The 20,024-nt window shown below is 39.5% G+C and overlaps 1 long non-coding RNA gene across 1 annotated transcript in view; it reads left to right on the top strand.

Annotated features, from left to right (window-relative positions):
* The window catches only part of LOC106490615 (uncharacterized), a 42,836-nt gene extending 35,205 nt beyond the window's left edge, over nucleotides 1–7,631 (top strand). The window contains exon 3 of the long non-coding RNA XR_001293636.1: nucleotides 7,566–7,631. This is a non-coding gene — a long non-coding RNA (uncharacterized lncRNA). The remainder of the gene's footprint in view (nucleotides 1–7,565) is intronic.
* Nucleotides 7,632–20,024: the final 12,393 nt, after the last annotated feature.

A 20,024-nucleotide genomic window follows, 5' to 3' on the forward strand; every position in this document is an offset into this window, starting at 1 on the left:
GTCCTGAATGGATGTGTGAAGAGTTAACACTTCAATTGCAAGGCAAGAGAAAAGAGACACCATTTTTATAGCAAATTTTTTGCAGCCTAGTGATGTAAAACCCAGTGTTTCCCCATTAGAATAAATGACACAGGAAATTCTTTCATACTTGTGGTTACATTGGGCAAAGCAATTGTTCATGTATATTGGGTGAAGCTGTATCACAACAGCTTTTGGTTTAAGTCACCGTCCTTTCCACTCTTTGAAAGCATAAAAGATCATTGGCAAACAAGGTTAGTACTGGTCCCAAGGCTGTTCCACAGGCTGTCAATTAAAAGATAAAAATAAGGTGATTTTGCAAGTGAAACTGAATTTGCATTCTTTGTCTGACATGTTCTTATTACAGGGATTAAAACATGGAGAAAGTTAACTCTGTATCATTCCCCCATACCTCTCTTGACTGGTTGGTAATATTGTCCTCAGTTTTCTACAACAGCGGTTTTGACATATGCTCATACCTCTTTTTTTTTTTAATACCGGTTCTGCTTTCCTCTCAGATTTAGGGGTACTGAGATGGTATTTCAAAGGTAAGATTGCAACACGTGCATTAACTAACTGGTAACTAACTTGCTTGCAAAATCATAGCAGCGAAGAGGCAGTGTCACAAGAGCCAGCCAAGCTACACTGCGTACCTGCCATCTCTCGCAGATTTAGTCAGTTTGCATTGAAATTCATGCTGCTACATGCACACTGCTATGGCTATCTAAAGTAACCAGATTAAAAGTAATACTGATATTGACTCCCTATTCTCCAGTTACATAGGGATACAGCTTAACACATCCCTGGCTGTTGTACCCGCTTCTGTCCTTTAGAAATAACTTTTCCATGGACTGGAAGCAGTGGTACGTTGACTTTGGTTAGCCAGCAGACTTGCAAGTGATGAATGTTTCCACACTAATTACGTATCCTTCGGAAGCATTTTGCTTTCCGCAGTTACTAATTCTCACAGTGCGTGGTGAGTATTTCCGCAGTAGGTACAATGGCCACATTACCTAGTAGCATGTACCAAGAGGAGCACTTCGGTAGAGTGAAATGGTACTGAGGACTCCACATTTCAGGCCTTTTTCTTTTTTTCTCTCTATTAGTTCAGACTGCCTCTATTCTGGTCGCATGGGCTGAATGCCCATTTGCAATTAGAGTGGATTATAGGTGCTACTGGAGTGCATCTTCTGGGTTAGTTTTATCCAAAAAGAATGCAGTTTGTGTAATGACTGGGGTGTAGATAGTTGCACAATACAAACAAACAATAATATCATGCAGGACTTTGGAGGAGAGTAACATAAAGGTTGTTAAAAATCCCTTAAATTTAATCTAAAACTGCAAACAGTGCCACACCAATTGAAATGTTATGATTTATGGCAGATTAAGGGGGTGTGGTTGAATGCTACATTCCCAAGAGTAACAAATTTAGTTTTTGGTTTTTTTAAATCACATTTAACAACTTGTAAGTTTTGCCCTGGATTTGCATACTTAGCTTTGTTTAACAGCAGAATTCCCTTGAGTTATCAGTATATTCTCAGTCTTAACACCATCGTAGGTTGGGCATATATGCAAAAATCTAAGCCTGAACCTACCTGAGTTTTTGAAATCTATTTTCACAGCCTGTTCCCTCAAGTAATCCAGATTGTGATTTTTGTTTCTTAATATACTTTATGAAAAAGTTTAGGTAGTCTAAAGTGACAACAACAACAAAAAAACCCTCAGGAATGTTTGTCTTTTTCTTTTCCTAATGTGCTGCTAGCAGATTAGATTATGTTCATGAATGAATGCCACCAATAATATGCCTAGGTTTGTAAAATGCTCTTGTAACATATTTCAGATTAGCATTTTTGCCAGGACTCTGTACTGGAACAGGCAATTAATTAAATATTTCTTTACCATCCACTATCTTGCTGGCAGATTTTTCTAACAAACAAATCTTTTTGAAGAGCAATGATGTGGGTTTTTTTTGTTTTGGACTCCCTCCTGAATGTGCTTTATAATGTCAAAGAGACTGAGAGGGCATTTCTCACTCCATTTCCTCTGGCTATAATTTACCACTGGATTGTAGATGTATGTGAAGTATAACACAGTGAGAAAAATTGGTATTTCTCATGATATTGATATTACTGTGTATATTGTATAAAATACTACTAACTTAAACTCCAAGCCTGGTGTAACATGTGCCATTTGTGTTTTAAGTAAAGCATTTGAAAGGGTTATGCTTCTGAGTTTGTTTCTTCATTATTTTTTTTTCTTTTCAGAAGGATTAATTATACAGGGCAAATTCTAAAGATAAACTGGCTTGTATGGAAGTGAAAAAAAATCTGATTTGTGTACAATATATCTGCAAAGTCAGCAACACAGTTACAGTGATAATTTTATGCTGGCAGCCTAGCATCTGGCATGCTGACCTCTCAGACTGACAGGCAATCTGCTTATCAAACATACATTCAACTTTTTCTGGAGAGAAAAGTTGGGAAAGTTTGTGCTTACTGCACAGAACTGTCCTGCATGCACATGTCAGAGTGAGCTGACATTTCCCTGGCAGCACCTGGGAGAGTATATCTTGTCAGGGGAGGCCAGGTCGGATTTGGAGACCGAGGTTTCCCATGGCCTCCGCAGTTTCTGCAGGTGGGTCCGAAGCTGCTCTCCCTTCTGCGGTGCACAGGGCAGGAGACCTAGTTATATTCAGCTCAGTGGTCATGAACCCAACTTTATTCCATTTTTTTATTCCATTTTCTAGCCCACACAAATGCCTCCCTCTGCTTCTGTTTTTCTGTGAATGCCTGGGCCAGAAAGCTGATGCTGAGTCCTGCATGCATTTCCCTGGAAGGCCTGCCTGTATTTTCTCTGAGATGAAATTTAAGCACGCAAAAGTCAAAATTTAAGCTCTAGGCAACGGCTTCCATTAAAAGAAAGATGTTTGTGACTAAGGTATTGCTGTATTTTTTTCCAGACAGGACTGTTTTAAAGCAAACACTGCCTATAGCCTGGGACCCCACAGAAGCCTCTTCATTCTGCTGGATTCCTTGTGTCAGTCATCCTGCCCTTGCCCTCCTTACCAGATTCTCAATTTTTCCCTTTTTCTAGCCATTGCATATCCTGATATCATAAAGAAGATTTCCCCCATGTCCTTCATGGAAGATGAATTGAGGTTCTGTGAGAGTGTTTGGGGCTTTATGGCTTTTTTTTAAAGGCTCTTTTGCTGCAGGATATTGTGCCACTATATCAGGAGGATATAGTGCTGCTATTTCAGGCCCAGCCTTGGGGAGGCTCCTTATTCCTCCAGGGTGGCCCCTTTTCAAGTTCCTTATCTATAGGAATTGTAGCAGCTATTACCTGGCCCGGGCCCTGACGCAAGTGCTCATGTCCTTAAGGGAAAGCAGCTTTTATTCCTGCTTGTCCCACAAATGGGCTCACAGAGCATTTGAAGAGAGCTCAGCATCTCTGCGGAACAGTCCTATTCGGAAAGAGTCAACAGGTCTCGGGTCCTTTTAAGCTGCCATTTTTTCATCGGTGCATTTGGAGGGGACAAATCCAGCTGTTCCCCCTCCCTCCAGGAGTGAGAAAATCCCTGAGGGAAGGAGGCCAGGTGGCATGGCATTGCTCCTGGGGTATGAAATCTTAATGGTAGCAGCCCAGCAGAGGGTAGAAAAGGGGAAGCAGGGATGGCTTTATCAGTTTCATTAAAGGTTTTGGGAAGTATTTTAAGACTGCTTGTCTGATGTGTGATTTAAAGGTTTCTTATGCATACTAAAGCCTTCTTGTAATTAAGCTGCAACAAATCTCCAAAGTTTGAGAAGAGACACAATAATAAAATGAAAAAACCCTATAAGGAGACACTGTTTCATTATCTCAGCCACAAACATGTTTGTGTTGGCAGTGACAGGCACAGACTGTATAAGGAGCCAAAGGCATATGAAGGTAACACAAAGTGATACCTATGGTCATAGCTCCTCGAGTTATGATCTGATCACAATTTTCATGCTAAGTCAAGCTTTGTCTTGTTAGTAGCTCTATAGGAGGCACAATAAGAGAAACCCATCACATTTGCAGGAAGTGGTATCTATGGATAAGTAATCAGCGGTGTAATCCCCTCCCCTCTTCCCGACTGAATCAGTGCCGAACTCTTACTGCCAATATTCTGCTTGTGGGTGCTGGGCTGCCAGAGGGTGAGGCAGTAATGAGATCCTGGGCCCTAGTATTTATTAAATATCCCACAGCAGGCTTCCCCAAAGAGGTCTATTAATCAGAGATGTCCTGCTCAATTCCAAATTGAGTAATTAAATTTTCCCTGCCTAGCTTTCCCTTTGTAGTTTTATTTACTTTACAGCTTTTTTTTCCTTCTTTTTCTGTTAATACACTTTATTTCCTGAAATGGTGTGCAGTATTTCTTTGCTCTCATATGTGTATCCACTTCAGATGGAGCTGTATTTGAATCATGAGGATTCTGCCCCGTATAACATTTGTATTGCACTTGTAGACACTCTAAGGAACCATGAATATATCTGTTTCTTTGGTAATATAACAGAGGTTCATGACACAACTTTACACTCATTCTTCACCATACTTCAAAATAAATATGCCTGCATTTTATACGCTTGGAAATAAATAAAAGCCAAAACATTTATGGTGGCATTGCCCTTAGCAGAGAAGACCCAGTGACCTGGAGAACTTACTCCAGTTCAGAACTTTTCCCTGTCACTACCTAATCAATATGCGGAGGGCAGGAAACTGTAGGACAAGAGAGGTTACAGGCCCAGAATATTTTGTTTGTTCTGGGACACAACACATCTTTCAGCTGCCACAGCTCTGGGCTATTTCTTTGCTATTACTCCAAAATAAGTTGAACCCATAACTTAGGTCACCAGAACTATCTGGAAACATGGACATAAATTCCTAGAAGTCAAATAAAACTTCACACATCAAATGAGATATTACAGAACAGAAAGATTTGCTTCACACCATACCGATGCATGTTGTTACTCTGATGCAAGTTCCATTTATCAGAAAGGTTAATAGGAAGAAATAATAAAAAATGTTGTAACTAAACCTATTGCTAAGATCTGCACCTCAGGAATATTGATTCAGTGCCACAAACCCAGACCAAAGGCAGGGGGTTCTTGTATTTACTGTATCAGTAATAAGGTGAAGTAGTGCTTCTTGATAATGGTCCACTCCAAATACAAACCCTCAATCAATATTCAAGGCTGCTGTTTCCTACTGGAAAAGTCCACAACAGGAGAAGCTGAAGAATGAATTGCTTTGCCCAGTTAGGTTTTAACACGTACACTATAGGAATATGTTACTTCTGCACTTTTTGCTCCAGTGTTGCGAGAGAGCTTTTGGGCTTTGATGTGTTCAGGTTTTGCTTCTAAGTATAGTTCAGATGCCGCTGTGAGATTACCACTGCTGGGAGTCTAAAGGGAAGCTGGATACTCAATTTTGCTGTAGCAGAACAGTGAGACCTTTTCAATCCAATGCATCCACTCACAATGCATCAGAGCTGCCAGAGTGGGAGGGTAGCCGGGGCAGTGTTATAACAGTCTGACAACAGTAAGGGGGCCAAAAGACTTCCCCTTATCTTGGTAACTTCCATCACTTTGTAAGTGTAAGGAGAGGCCACAGAAAGCAAAGGTGATGACATATGGAAAGGCAGAGAAGAGAACAGACATTAGAAAAGGAGTAAATAGCATGTTTGTCTTGGCACCTGAAACAAGGTCGGCTGCCCTGTAAGAGCCATATATAAAATTAACCATTTTCAAAATTAAAAATAGCCCTCTATTAGAACTTGGCCAGTATAATACATTTTCATATCTGGAATAGCATTCAAATGCAAACTTCTTTTCAATAGAAATGCAACACAAAATTTGGGTAGCTTGTGTAGCTATGAATTTAAGTCCAGTGAAGTGATTCAAGAACATTCCTACTTTTCTCCTGATGCTTTTACTATAATGTAATGTCTAGTATAATGTAATGCTGGCTTCTTTCTTTGCCTCATTCTTCCCTCTTCAAGAAGAGTTAAGCAGGAGAAGACTTTGTTAGCATGGGAGTATGAATATCCTCTTAATACTTATATAGCCCTGCTCATGGCAGTATGTTGCTGTCTGCATAATTTTTGTAGGAGACCAGGGAATGGGCTAGAAAGTAGGGCAATACCAGTGCCCTTACCAGTGTTCAGAATCAAATAACGCTCTATCCCTGAACAGTGGGACTAAACACAAGTAGGAGTGAGCCCAATGTCCTTGCTGCCTTGCACGGTTAGGGGTCACTTATTCTTGGGGATATTATATGCAAACTATTAATTTTCTTATTGCACCTTATAACCACAGCAGTGCTGTTAATGACTGCCACTGCTGAATGACTGTGGGCCAGTGTTCACACAGTGCCTCTTGCTACGTCTGAAGGTTTCCAGTGTCAGTCCATCATAGCCAATATTTGTGTGTCTTGGACAGCTCTGCTAGGGACTCTGAAGGCCTGTCAGTACAAGTGTTAATACACAGCAACCTTAGAATTTGTAGTTTAGAGTATAAAGGTATAGCGTACAAGCCATTCTACAATCCTTCTTCAGGTGGACCCTGACAGTAAAGTGTGGGTGCAGAAATGCTGAATGTTTCTGTCCAAGAGGGTTTGCTCTGCTCTGAAAGAGCACATGGCAAATATCACCCTAGCCATTAGTGCAAAACGGCCGCTCACTCTAAATGCACCTCTGGCCACATTTCATACTTGCTTTTCCCACTATACAAAATCTAATTTTCCTTAATGTCACTCTGCTAGTACATTATCATCCACTTCTATGCCCTTTCATGCTGCTGAAATGGTGGGAAGAATGCATGCTGCACGCAGGCAGGGAATAAAGTATCTCAGAGCATTTTGTGAGCTGAGGCCTAGTGTCTTAATCATTATGATAGCCTGCTTTTCCGCTTTACAGCAAAAATGAAGTCCAAGTAAATCTAAAGGGACATTGTTGCTTTTTCCTTCATTCCAGAGCATTTTCTCTTTATTTTTTATAACACTGTAAGCTTTATTCTAAACATTTATTAATGTCACTGCTGCAAAGAGGCCCCATTGAATCCTAATTCCTCTTTCTTTTCATTACAGATTAAATGTTACAGAAAGTTACAGAAACTGCACCCAGGTCTTTTCAAACTGGTGCACCCACAATTATAAGGCTGGCAATGCTTAGCTTGCTGAGGTATTTGTTTGGCTTAGCAACCCTAAGCACCTGATAGTTCAGCTTCATTTCTATTGCTCTTACTACAGATTCATCCGCATGGATCAGCAGAGCACTTGAGGATCCTTATCCTTCGGTAGCACAAATCTTGTTGTCCCTTCACCAATGTACACAGAACATCTCCTATCATTTTATGACTCAGTGCTCTGATACTGCCATGATAACTACGATTTAATGTTTGGATGGATGTAGCATCTTACATGATTAAAAAAACAACAACAACACATTTTAAAGGACTAACCTAATAAACAACATCCCTACTCCTACATGCATGACTCCTCACCTTTTTTTTTTTTTTTTTTTTTTTTAGGTTTTATGCAAGAGTCTAAACAGAGCAAATGGGTCTGAAGATATTTGCTTTAATTCTTGCTGGAAGTGGACATTAGAGAATGTATGGATTTTCCTTTCAATTCACATCACTATATTCAAATGCAACATACACTAATTCCTGACTGTGATGTACAGCTATTCTGGATATTTTCACTGGTTACAGTAGAGTTTCTCATACATGTGATCTGAGCTTCTTTAATAAAATATGCTAAACTCCAAACACCTCACAAACATCAACAAAAAAAAGGCTTTGGGTCTTCTCACATTTATGCATTAGATGACAAATTTGAAATACAAAAGAAAGCATTAGAGCATTAGTCTGAATTCTCAACTATTATGAGCTGTAACATTTCACTCTTCCATATGGCAAAACTAATTGGTTTGATGAAAACCTGGTTGGGTTGCTTGCAAAGGTACATCTTCTAGAGAAGTATTAGGTCTTGACATGAAGAAGTGAAATCTTGGTAGACTGTCCCAGTAGTATGGCATTCTCATCATGTGCATGTTATTGTTAATGTGCAAGCTGTCTGGCTTCACTGCCAGCCATTGGGTATTTTTAGACCATTTTCTTACAGAGCTCTTAATAACTCATATTTTCTTTCATACATATGATCATGAAATTACTTCTCAAAAAACCCCCACCACATTTCTTGATAAGCTAAACAGGCCAAGCCTTTTAAGCCTTTCTTCAGTCTGGAAATTTTCCCAAACTTCAGATTATTTCAGAGGCTCTTCTTGCACCCCCTGCAATGCTCCTCATGCTACGTCCCCCACTCTTCCCCTCACATGCAGAATTTTTTCAAACATGGAAAGCAAAGCTGAATCTGACGTTCTCGTCTAGTCTTGTCAAAGGCAGTGTACAAAACTGCCATTGCTTTCAAAAACCACTTCTATCCATGTAAAACAAGGGCAGAAAACAACTTCCTTGTGGAAATTACAAAATGTATGCACTGTTTTTTTTGGATACCCAACAGTGGAGAACTTGGCTTAAAAAGTACAGGAAATTTCTGCAGCTCGGTACTGAGAAGGGTATGGTCTGTATACATATAGGCCTGTCACAGATTTGAGAAAAAAACACTTCAGTGCTGGTTAAATGGGGTTTTCAAAGCATTCAATGCAAAGGTAGTCTTAAGCTGCAAAAATTCAAATCAAGATCTGGAATGCTCTAAGGACAGCTTAGGAAGGTTTATGTAGGAATTTGTAGTTATTCTTCAATGCTCTGGAATTTAAAGAGATCCTAAAATTCATATCTAGGCTTTTGGCTTAGGTTTAACTCTAATTTACATTGAGCCATGAATATAATGTCTTCTCCCAGCCTTCTCGCAACAATCTCCACATTTTTCTTCCCTTTGACTAGCCACTCTGAATTGCTTCCAGGAAAATAAATAGTTCACTAAAAATACCAACTGTGGAAACAGAACACTCCTTTATTGCTCTAAGGATTTATGACATTCCAGTATTGCTATAAAATTAATTCTGTCAATTATATTAAAGCACTGAAAAGACAAAATTGACTTGGGTCTTGCTCACACTCCTATTAGTTCCATGTGAGGAATATGCTGTTACATTAACCAAGGCTTGTCATAAGCAAAATCAGTATCAAATAATCCTCAGACAGATGAACTTATACCATATTTTGTTTACCTTGCCTTATGTATACTCAGTTCCCAAGCACTTCCTCAATGATTTTTGGCTTTATTCCTCACTTATTCCTCACTTCCATCTTAATTTTGTAGGTTTGCCATTCCACTTACTTAAAACTGTATCAGGAGGATATTCTCATAATTCTGTGGTGGTTACATGTTTTATTACAACTAACTTCACACTAGTTCAATTCCCAGAAAATTGTGGCAGACAACCCAGCCAATTCTTGGAAAACAACCTAACATACTTGTTTTTGTTCTTGCAATTAACTCACACACAAAATCATTATAACATGCACTTCTACCTGTCTCCACAGTTCTTTCATTTGCTAAACTCTTGCACTGAAATAAGAGTCATGCCTAAAATACGCTGCATGCAGCCACTCTTTAACCTCCAAATTCACTGTTTGCAAACCAGTCTTTAAGAACTAAGATTAGTCTTTTCTTCAGAGGATTAAACTGCAGTGGTGATCCAAATACCAGAGTAGATGTAACATGGGGAGGATCCAGTGTGGCAACTGCCCTATTCCTTCAGAAGTAATACTGGGTAATTCTCTCTCTGGTTGGGAGACATTTGAGGCAGAAATCACTCTAAATACAAAACAAACCTTATAACTTGGTAAATGTGATTCTCCTCAAAACAGTTTATAATATACTATAATAATCTCCATTCAAATGCCTACCTGTCAGCAAAATAAGCATCCTTTGAAATAGCACAGGTAGGTGATGAGAAAATTATTAACATCATAACAGAAAAGAAAATTGAACCTGTGGAAAACAAAAAGGGTCAATCCCACCCCCCCCCCATCACGCCCAAAATGCTGACCACCTAGAAAAACGTGGAGGACAAATGCTGATCTGGCTTTTGGGATTTTGGGAAGCCCGACAGATAAGCTCTGGTGCGTGTCTGTGCATGCTGCCGCCGGCTCCCCGCTGCTCGCCGTCTGGAGGTGTTTTGAAAGGGAAGGTTTGGCAGCCAAATATATCAGCTCCAGCCCCGCCGTAAGGACTGACTCACAGCGATACGCTGGGCAGTAACATGTGGGGATGGGGGTGCAGGGGGACATGTCCTTCTTGTCTGACTGCTCCCCCCAGCAGGGATCTAGGCTTGGAGGGGGGATGCACCGTCACAGCTCTTTGCTCAGGGAACAGGAGCAATTAAATTCTCTTCTCGTTACTCTGGCAGTAAATTAACCACGAATACTTTAAATGTGGAAATGAAATAAAGAAATTTATCTTGCTTTCTTGGGATTTTCTTTAGGACTATGTCTGCATGGAATTTGCTAACAGAGTATTCCACATTCTTCCCATAATAATCCTCCTTCTAATTTCTAATTAATTTTACACTTTTTCTAAGATGCACTTTTGCCTTCCAGAAAACCCATTTTCTCTGATTTTTGCCAATTCTTCATTTGCTGCCTGTCCTTCTTGAGATTTCTCACTTCTGATTCATGAATCCATTAAAAAGCTTTCCTTTGAAAAGCGCCTCCCATCACTGTGTCAATTATTTTCCAGTGTTAGTGCTGGCAAGAAGAACTTCTGACTCTTCTGAGCAATTAACCTGACAGTTATCAATAGCAAACACCATGCACTGTAACAAAATGCTACTGAGTTAGAAGCCATAAGGCAATGAATTGTACAGTACAGCTAATAGAAAATGTAATTGTAAAATGGTTAGCCCATCCGACTTCTTTGAACCTTTGGCAGATGACATGCTTAAGTAATGCATTTAGAAAGCTCAGTCTCCCGGCCCTCCTGTGTTCTAAGCTCCGTAAGGGAACAGTAATACACATACAGGCATATACATATGTATGTACAGGTATATTTACATTTTCAACAGGTAATGGCGAGCAGTCTACAACACCAGTGTCATTCTGTTTGACTGGGTTTCTTTTAAAAATGTATTTAAATACATCAGTGGATGCAAGTAGGGGTCTTTTAAATCAAACTACAATTCAAACAATAAATTATAGTTATTCTACAGAAATCCATACACAGATAGCATGCAGGTCATGCTCAAGTCCACCTCGCGTGAAGCACAGAGCTCCAATTCACTTAAGTATTTCCACTGTTTTTATGCAGCTTTCAACAGAGAGTCCTCACCGCTAAGCCCATCCTTTGCTCTTCTCTGTAAACTGGCTTATAGTGTGACGCGTCTGAGCTGCTCTAGACGCAAAGCAGGCAATGATAACAAGCGGCTTTAGGTATTCACAATGCAGGAGCTGTTCCAATTAGGGTGGCAAAAACAACTGCAATACAACATCCCTCAGCATAGTGTTATTGTGCATGTATCACCATATCTTATTCCATTTTTTGAAACACTTTCCCTCTGCCCCCTCCTCCCCCAGTGATTTCTCTGAAATCAGCCAGTTTACTCTGGGTTAAAACTCTTGAGACTGAATGAAGCAGAAAAACCTGTGTCCAGGCTTGACAGGGTATGCAATGCACTGAAGAAGGAACCAGACCCTAAAACAGCAAACTGAATAATAAAGTATACCAAACATTTACATTTGAACTACTGTTTGTGTGTGCTAAATCACTCTCTAAAGTAATCATATTGTTTTGCATCTTTTATTTGGTAGGAAAGTCTTTTGGTATGTAACAAAAAGATGCTTTTTGACTGAATGCAAACACTTGGACTTACTACAATTGTTTTCTACTATCCATACCACCAAATAATGGCTAATTATGTGATTTAACACTAATTCCTTGTGACAACGTTACTAGAGATATGTACTGCATATCTGAGAACAATCCAGGATTCTGAAATTGTCTGTGGTTTCAAAACATGATTTGCCTTGGTGTTAAAGAACATTTGAAGGTTATTATGACATGTATACGGTATAGACAAGCCTGCATTTAGTACTGTACTATGTGCTTTGTGAAGTGTAACAGCACCGAAGTTATACATTAACTCTGTGAAATTGCAGTGTTCTTGCATATTACATTAATATCAGATAATAGGGAATTAGTGCCACCTAATGTAAAAATGTAACCCAAGTGTCTCTTTTAGTAAAAGGGAGACAGTCTCACTCTCTCTCTTGCATTTGCAATAAGCATTAGTGGAATAAAAATAACCATGAATTATGTAGCTGTTAGATATTATCTATTCCTATGCTATTACATATTGTATATTCCTCTTACATAAACTCTACCTTGATGAGCAACAAATATGCTGCTTTATTCTAATTGAGAAATCGGCCATTCCATAATGCACTAAAGGAATAACTGTGGTGATGAAATACTTCCCTGTCTCACTCCTGTGTAAACTCTAATTATTTTGGCCCCAGTTCTGCAAACCTGTATGCAAGCTCTTAATTGCACTCAGGTGAAGAGAATTAAGTGCATGTATGAATGTTAATGTGAGCAGGACCAAGGTCCTAGGTGTAATTTTTCTCTTAATTAAAGCTACAAGTCTCAATTCCAAAGATCACTCAGTGTCTCTGGCTGTTTTATAGGAAATAAATAATCCTTTAATAAAAATTAGTGAGCACAATGATAAATATAGAGAAGGAGTTCCCTGATTCCCCAAGGACTACCTACCAGATATCCTCTATCTGCACCGAGCTTTACCTAAAAGAGAGAGAAAAGAGGAAAGAGGAAAAAAAAAAGTTGTTTTACCCAGAATCCTTTTTATTTTATCACACGCCAGCCTTCATGTGCACTGCCTGTAAGCAGCTTTCACCTTTCACTCTATCATGGGAACTGAGATATTCAGGCACTTCTGAAATGTTGAACTGTTAAGCAAGACTATGGGTTTGTTCCTACCAATCCCGCTTATGACAGTGTTCCCAGTGACTGTAGAGAAAGCAAAACTGTGTTTGGTATCTAGATTAAAATGTCTGTACTAGGAAGATACAATATATACAGCTCTATGGCTCTTGTGTATAACAAATAAACAGCTGACATTAGGATGCATTTGCATGCTGAGATGTAGTCACATGAGTCAGACTTGCCCAATGATACTTTGACATTAATACCCTGTAATTCACTTTAAATGTTACTAGGATGTCAGTGACTCAGAATACCTATTCTAATATCTATAGTGTGATCTCAGTAAGAGAGCGGTGAGCAGTTTAGGGTCCAAGTCAGTAAGCTCCTTGGCCCTTGGCATATATATTGTCATTTACCTAGTTAAATGCTTTACCGAGAGGTCTTCTTTCTTCCATTTTCATCTTCTCATTTTAATGCCCACATATGCTGAAGCACTATTATTATATTTGATATTTTAAGGAAGGATGCATTTGAGTCTAGATTGCTTTGGACATTAGCACTGTGAATGCTGATAGACCTTTAAATGTCTGAACTGAAGTGCATCTGGATATTGATAAAGGAGAGGTAGTTGCCGGCAAATACGTGGTTTTGTTAGCTTTTAAAAAAAATGTATATCATTGTATGACACTTTGAAAAGAGTCAGAATGAACTATGAGTAAAAGGCATTACTAGTGCTTTTGAAAACATGTAGCTTATAATGCTATAACCAGTTAAAGGTGGCAAAAGTGCAGCTACATTGGTTTTCTTGCATGATTGATAGAATATTACAGATGAGGTGAGGAAAAAGTGACCAATCAGCTTTTCTACTGTGTTCAGTGATTTTGTGAATGTCTGACAATAAAACCAAACAAGCAATTTAAGAGAATTCAGACCAAAATCACAGAAAATTGACATCTCTATTCATAATGTGAGTTTAGCGAGATTCACCATTTGGTTACACTAATATTTATAGCAGGACAGTTAATTTTTCTTAGAATGAAATTTGAAATTTATGAAAACTATAAAATCAACCAAATCTTAAAAAAAACCCCACAACTTGGCTCAGTGAATGTGAATTTGTGAATCTTAAAAATCACAACTGTTATTCTGAAATTTTGCAAAACAAAAAGGCTCAGTCCAAATGTTTTAACCAGAATACAATATTTAGGGAGAAATGTAGCTAGACGAGATGTTTTGACTCTTCTCTAACAAAATGGAATGACTAGTGCTAAAATAACTTTTAATAAATAAACTCAGTAAAGATGCCTTGCATTTTTCTCCCCACTAAGGTCATTTTAAACTTGCACTACCTTTAAGTGACTCACATAATCAAAAATCCAAAATCTAATTGTAAAAGTAATTATTTGTGTCATGCACTCATTTCCTTTTATTATAGCTCCTGTTTAACTCATATTTTTGTCACTAAAATGTAAATGATCAAGATGTTTGTAGCTGCCTTTATGTCGGGTTATATATTTAAAGCATAAATTGTACCCATCAGGATTACTACTCATCCCAACGCACAGCACATACATTTTGGAACAAATTAAACAAAGTTGTACAATTGGGCCTTTGAGATAGTTACACGAGTCTCATCCTAAATGGTCTGCCTATTTCATAGAGTATTTCGTAGACATAAATGGCAATCATCTGAGGTGCCTCTGATTGCTGAACTAAGCCAGACTGTCGTGTTGAAACTGTCTTCCAAGTGCTAAATGGTGCCAGGCTTCTCCCTAAACTTTGCCATTTCACCTTTTTGAAACACACAACCATGTTCTTTGAAGTTGACTTTATTTGCTGTCCCGTACAGCTCAGTAACAGCTGGAGAGTGGCTGTTCCGTAGCACCAGGCTGGAAAGATGCCCTGTCCCCATGAGCCCAGGGACAGCGGGGCCATTCTTCACTCAGGAAATTCCTGTTCCCCAGAAGTCACTATACTGTCATTTTTTCACTGAAAGTTCCTATTACAACATTGCATCCAGCAACTGGAAGAAAACGGGTTGAAAAGCCCTGCCCTGCTAGAAGAACATGCAAGGCAGATCATTTCGCTCTCTGCAGAACCCAAAAGCTGCCCTGCAGCCAGCAGCTCTGGGCCTGCGGGGGGAGAGCTGCAGTGACCACCTGTTGGGGCCCTTGCGGTACTTCAGAACAACAATCTATATGAAATATAGAGTATGGAACTACACTGTTTAGGATTAGTTGCTTAGCACAACTTGCTTAGCATGAGTAGCTAAATTTGCTGAAGCCTTAGGCCTCAGGCTATAGCCACTGCTACGTGCTTTGAAGTAGTCCACCAAGGACACTGGTGCAGCTGGGAATGATACGTCCTGAGAAAGTACAGATAAACTAGCAGAAGCCAGTGGGAACCAAGGTTAAGGGCTAGACAGCTTTGCTAAACAAGCAGCAAGGTACAAGGCATGACCACTGCGTGCGTGATCGGTGCCATGATTGGCTACCTGTGACATAATCTGTATGAACCACAAATCAAGGGCCAGAGCGCCGAATACTTGTACTTATAAAATGGGCAAATTGCTGAATAAAGATGGAATTGAACCTGCATTCTGTGAATGCGTATGATTCATTCCCGTCACTCCCGCGGACCGCGACAACCACCCTCCATTTAAAAACCCTTGAAATACAGCCCTTGCAATAGCAAGGATTTGGCCTAACCTTTGTTGTTGTTCTTGTTTTTGTTTGCATACCATTTGCAAATACAGGCAATCCATTCTTAACAAGGGCTGCACAGTTTCCAGGGATCGCCTTAGGAATTACAGGAGAGGTCCATTGCCTGGCGCCACACCAAGTAAGTGAACATGTGCAGCAGGGCTGAAAACTGTGTGTGCTGAGGGCTGTGAATCTCATGGGTGAGACAACCTCATACTGGATCCTTTGTAAAGTCCACTGCGCTGTGACTGTGGCCTCCCCATTTCTTAGCCCAAGCACAAACTATGCTCCTTGCTATGGTCTCTTCAACTGTATGAAGGTTTCACAGGCTTTTGAAGACATTTCATGTCAAAGCAGTCCGCTTTCCAAAATGTAATATGTTCAAGGCAAAAAAGCATCGTAACATCATTTATCTTATCAGACCATTTAGCATCATATTATGAGTGCCTGCACAGTCCTTCCTCTTGGCCAAGCGGTTGGTTGTACAGCAAGAGCTCATAAGATGAATGATTCAATCCTGCAGAAAGTTCTCAAGGACAGTGTTAGGAGAGCCATCCAGATAAATGCAGCTTTAATCGAAATGGACCCCTGGGGACAAAACACTGTTCAAATCAGACATAAGATCACTCAGTTGCATTTTGGCCAGGGAATGGAATGAGATTTGGATTTAACAAGGATTTTACAAGTATCGTTAAACCCACAGGCATGGATTGTGGTAGCTGTTGCATTGTGCATGATATTGACACTTGTGATGACATTGTGCTGTATATGGAAGTTATAGCAATGAAATGAACATATATATGAAATGAGCATAAGCTGACTGTGAAGATGCTGAAACACTGGTGTAATCCAGCTAATGGCCGAGGGGTGAATGTTGGGAGTCTGCACAGCCCTCTTTGTGGTCAGACAGCCTGGATAACAACAGCTGAAAGGACAGAAATGTGAGTGCAAACCATGACCCAAAGGTGTCAGAGAGGGCCTTTGCCCAAGACCAGTGGAGGTAATGGAGGAAGATGCCCATCAGCTGGATTAAACAGCAACTGGGAAATTACAAAGAAACTTTTGAAACAAAGAAGGAGCCAGCTGGAAAGAAGTAATAAAAAAGGGCGCAAGGCTGTGACGGGGCAAGAGAGCAAGGTGCTGGCCTGCAGCCAAGGCCCGCTGTGACTGAGGGGATGTGTCTGCTTGTAACCCACAAGCCCAGGTGTGCGTGTCCATGTGTGTGTGTGCACGTGTGTGTGGTTACAGGATGCTGGGCTTAGGTACAGAAAGGTGTTGAGAAATTTGTATATTAACATTGTGTAAGTGCCTACTACTGTGATTTATCTGCTGTTTCGCTGGTATTGATCCTGAGTGTATAGGTCACCAACTGCCAGTTATTTATGTGTTGTTAATAAATCAATAAACCTCTTTGATCATGATTTGATTTAAACTGCATGAACTGAGGAGATTTTCCCTGCAACGACCATATGTTTCAATGGACTGTTCTGGGCATTGGTAACTTCTGCTCACATGTACAAGAGATTTCTTTTTTTTTTCCCTGAAGCCTTTTTCCCATACCATCATTTTTTGAATGAATTAAAATACAGAAAGAAGAAATAGCTAAATAGCCTTCTTACTAGAATAATTTATCATTTTCACCAGATCCTAAAAAAAGAGTAAGACTTGACAATATTCTGAGTAGTGGAAGGTGGAAAATAAACAAAAAACAATCCACCGATGAAAGTCAAAGAGTGAAGATTTCCACATGATACTTTACCCTTCTCCGGTCTGTGTTAAATTCAGTTAGCGCACTGAGACATATTCCAGTGCTTTTCATTCAGCTGTGACTCCTAAGGTGAAAAAACAGAACAAACCCCCTTTCTAGGGGAATTTATTGTCTCAGGGTCTCTACTACGTTTGAGAGATCAGCGAGAAGGTACACAAAGTCATTGCAGTTTTGCTTCCTTGTGATCTCTTGCTGCAGTAAGAACAATGAATGCTTTTTTCAGGCAGGCTGGTTTGTCTGTTTTCTAAGCTATTTCTTTAAACTGCCTTACATTAAAAAGAACAGAGCATTCTGCTCTATCAGATATACTGGAAGATTCATATTAAGCTGCAAAATAGTTCTTCTCCATGCTCTTATGATCAAACAGAATGAATGAAATCATTCCCTTCACACAGCAACTGTGCAAGGCTTATTGCATTGCTTAGGTCCCAATTTTGTTTTCAGAACAGTGCATTGGCATTATGAAGGCCAATTTGCCCACAGATGCATTGCACACACTATGATCCACTTGTCCTACACGATGAGCTTTATCTAAGGTTTCTAAGCATGCCTTTTCCCAGCAGCCAAAATCTTCACAAATCAATTTCTTGTTGAGCCTTTTGCAGGATTTTATGTTTCTGAAGAAATACCTGTGTAATGTGCTACAAGATGCTAAATGGCCCATGTTATTCAAGTTTTATAGTCAAATTTCTGCATTTCTGGGACTTTTATAATCCATATTTCTGGACAACTGCAAGTGTCACATTTCAGATATATGCTAAAGGAAGGGAGGATTTTCATGTGGTTTATGCAGTCTCTGATATTAAGGGCTATTGTCCTTGCAGGAAAAATCCTTTACGTCTACACTAAACAGTGATAAATGTAGCCGTTTGCTTTGGAAATGACACATGCCAATACTTTGTAGCTCCAAAAAAGGAGTGCAATTTGAATTGTTTACCATGTTGAGGAGTATGCTGCAAGTCACGCACCCTACTTTGTGGCTCTGTGACTGGGAGTTGCTATTAACTCCTTGTTGATGGGTACTGGTGAAAACTGACCAGCTGAGCAGTGTTCAAGAGGTATATCAGGGAATACATTTGATCTCTTTCCAATCGGTAAAGATAAGGTTGCAGTGATAAAGGACAAATAATGAAAGAAAACTAGAAGGTAAGAAGAGTTGACATTCTTCCTTTTTCTGAGCTTTCACCACAGCTAGATACAAGGAGATAAATCAGTTGCAGTGAATGAGGACAACTTCCTGAGGCTGTAGTTTCATAATATGGTGTGCTTTATTGCACTGAAGTCAGAGGTAGTCCCATGCAAACAAACCTACTGCGTGTCCCCGAACCCAGTATGCAATGCCCTTGGCCAGGCCAGCACAACATTTCTGGGGGCTGCTTTGTGACCCAGAACCAGAGGACCGATCAGGCTTATGAAAAACATCTGCATTTTGTGAACCTGGGTCTTTATATGCACACAACTAGGCAAAGGGTATCTTATAAGTGGAAGGACCCCACTTATTTGGAGGGTTAGAAGGCTACATATTCTTTCTCAAATGTCCTCTTGTGTTAATCCAGAGGCGGCACCCTGTGTGCCAACCCTGAATGACATTTCTGAACATATTCTGTTGTTTCAAATATTTACGCAGAAGCAGTTGATAGGGTCTGCATTTTCAGTTAATTTTCTTAACAAAGAAATCATGCTTGTCTGTACTTAAATACATCTACCAAAATGATGGAAAGAAATACAAAATCAGATATGAATCAGAATTGCTATTGGTTTAGACTTCCTCTCAGCCAAAAAAGGCCCCAGCTTTTGCACGTAACATTTAGTGTAAGATTTAGTCAAAAGCAGACATACAGGGCATGAAATATCAGTACCAGTAATGTTGCACATACATTTATATCTCATGCTCCACATGATGAAACATGTGCTGTTTCTTCATTTCATTGCAAAACATGGTAAGATTTCTTTTGTTCTCCTGTTGGCTTTTTATTTCAGAAGAGTCTTCATGAAAGTGTATTATATATTTTCTGACTTCAATAAAATTGAGTCTAATACTTGATTCCAATATGGTTTTCCTACTGTATATTAAGAATCGAGAGTTTATTGTAGCAGCTTTATTTGTCAGAGTTAGACCTTTAAAGACATACCTCACAGTATGATTCATTTCTATTAAATTAGTTATTTGTCCTCCATGTCGTAATCTTTTCAGGGAGACGCTAACATAGTTTGAATGCAAATTCAACCCTAGGGAAATAAAACACATAGGGGAAACAATATAGTCATATTCCATTTTCATTAATTCTTTCATTTGTTAACCTCAAATTTGTTCCAGTCTGTATCAGATACAAATACTGTCATTCTTGCACTTTATTATGTCGCTCAGTATGTTCCTTTCCTGGAATTAAATTATGTTTGTTGCTGGAAAATAACATAGATTCAGAGAAGGGGGAAAAAAATCTTTTTAGTACGTACCTACATTTTTATTTTGCAATGATGGCACAACAGAGTCAGCACATGTTCATGAGTTCTTGAGAACAAAACAGGTATTGAGAACATCATCACTAATTTATAGTTTAAGCCTAAATTGTTTCCAGGCAATGTCATAAAGTTACAAGAGCTGCTATTTG

This window comes from Apteryx mantelli, chromosome 1, assembly GCF_036417845.1.
Source record: "Apteryx mantelli isolate bAptMan1 chromosome 1, bAptMan1.hap1, whole genome shotgun sequence".
NCBI lineage: Eukaryota > Metazoa > Chordata > Aves > Apterygiformes > Apterygidae > Apteryx > Apteryx mantelli.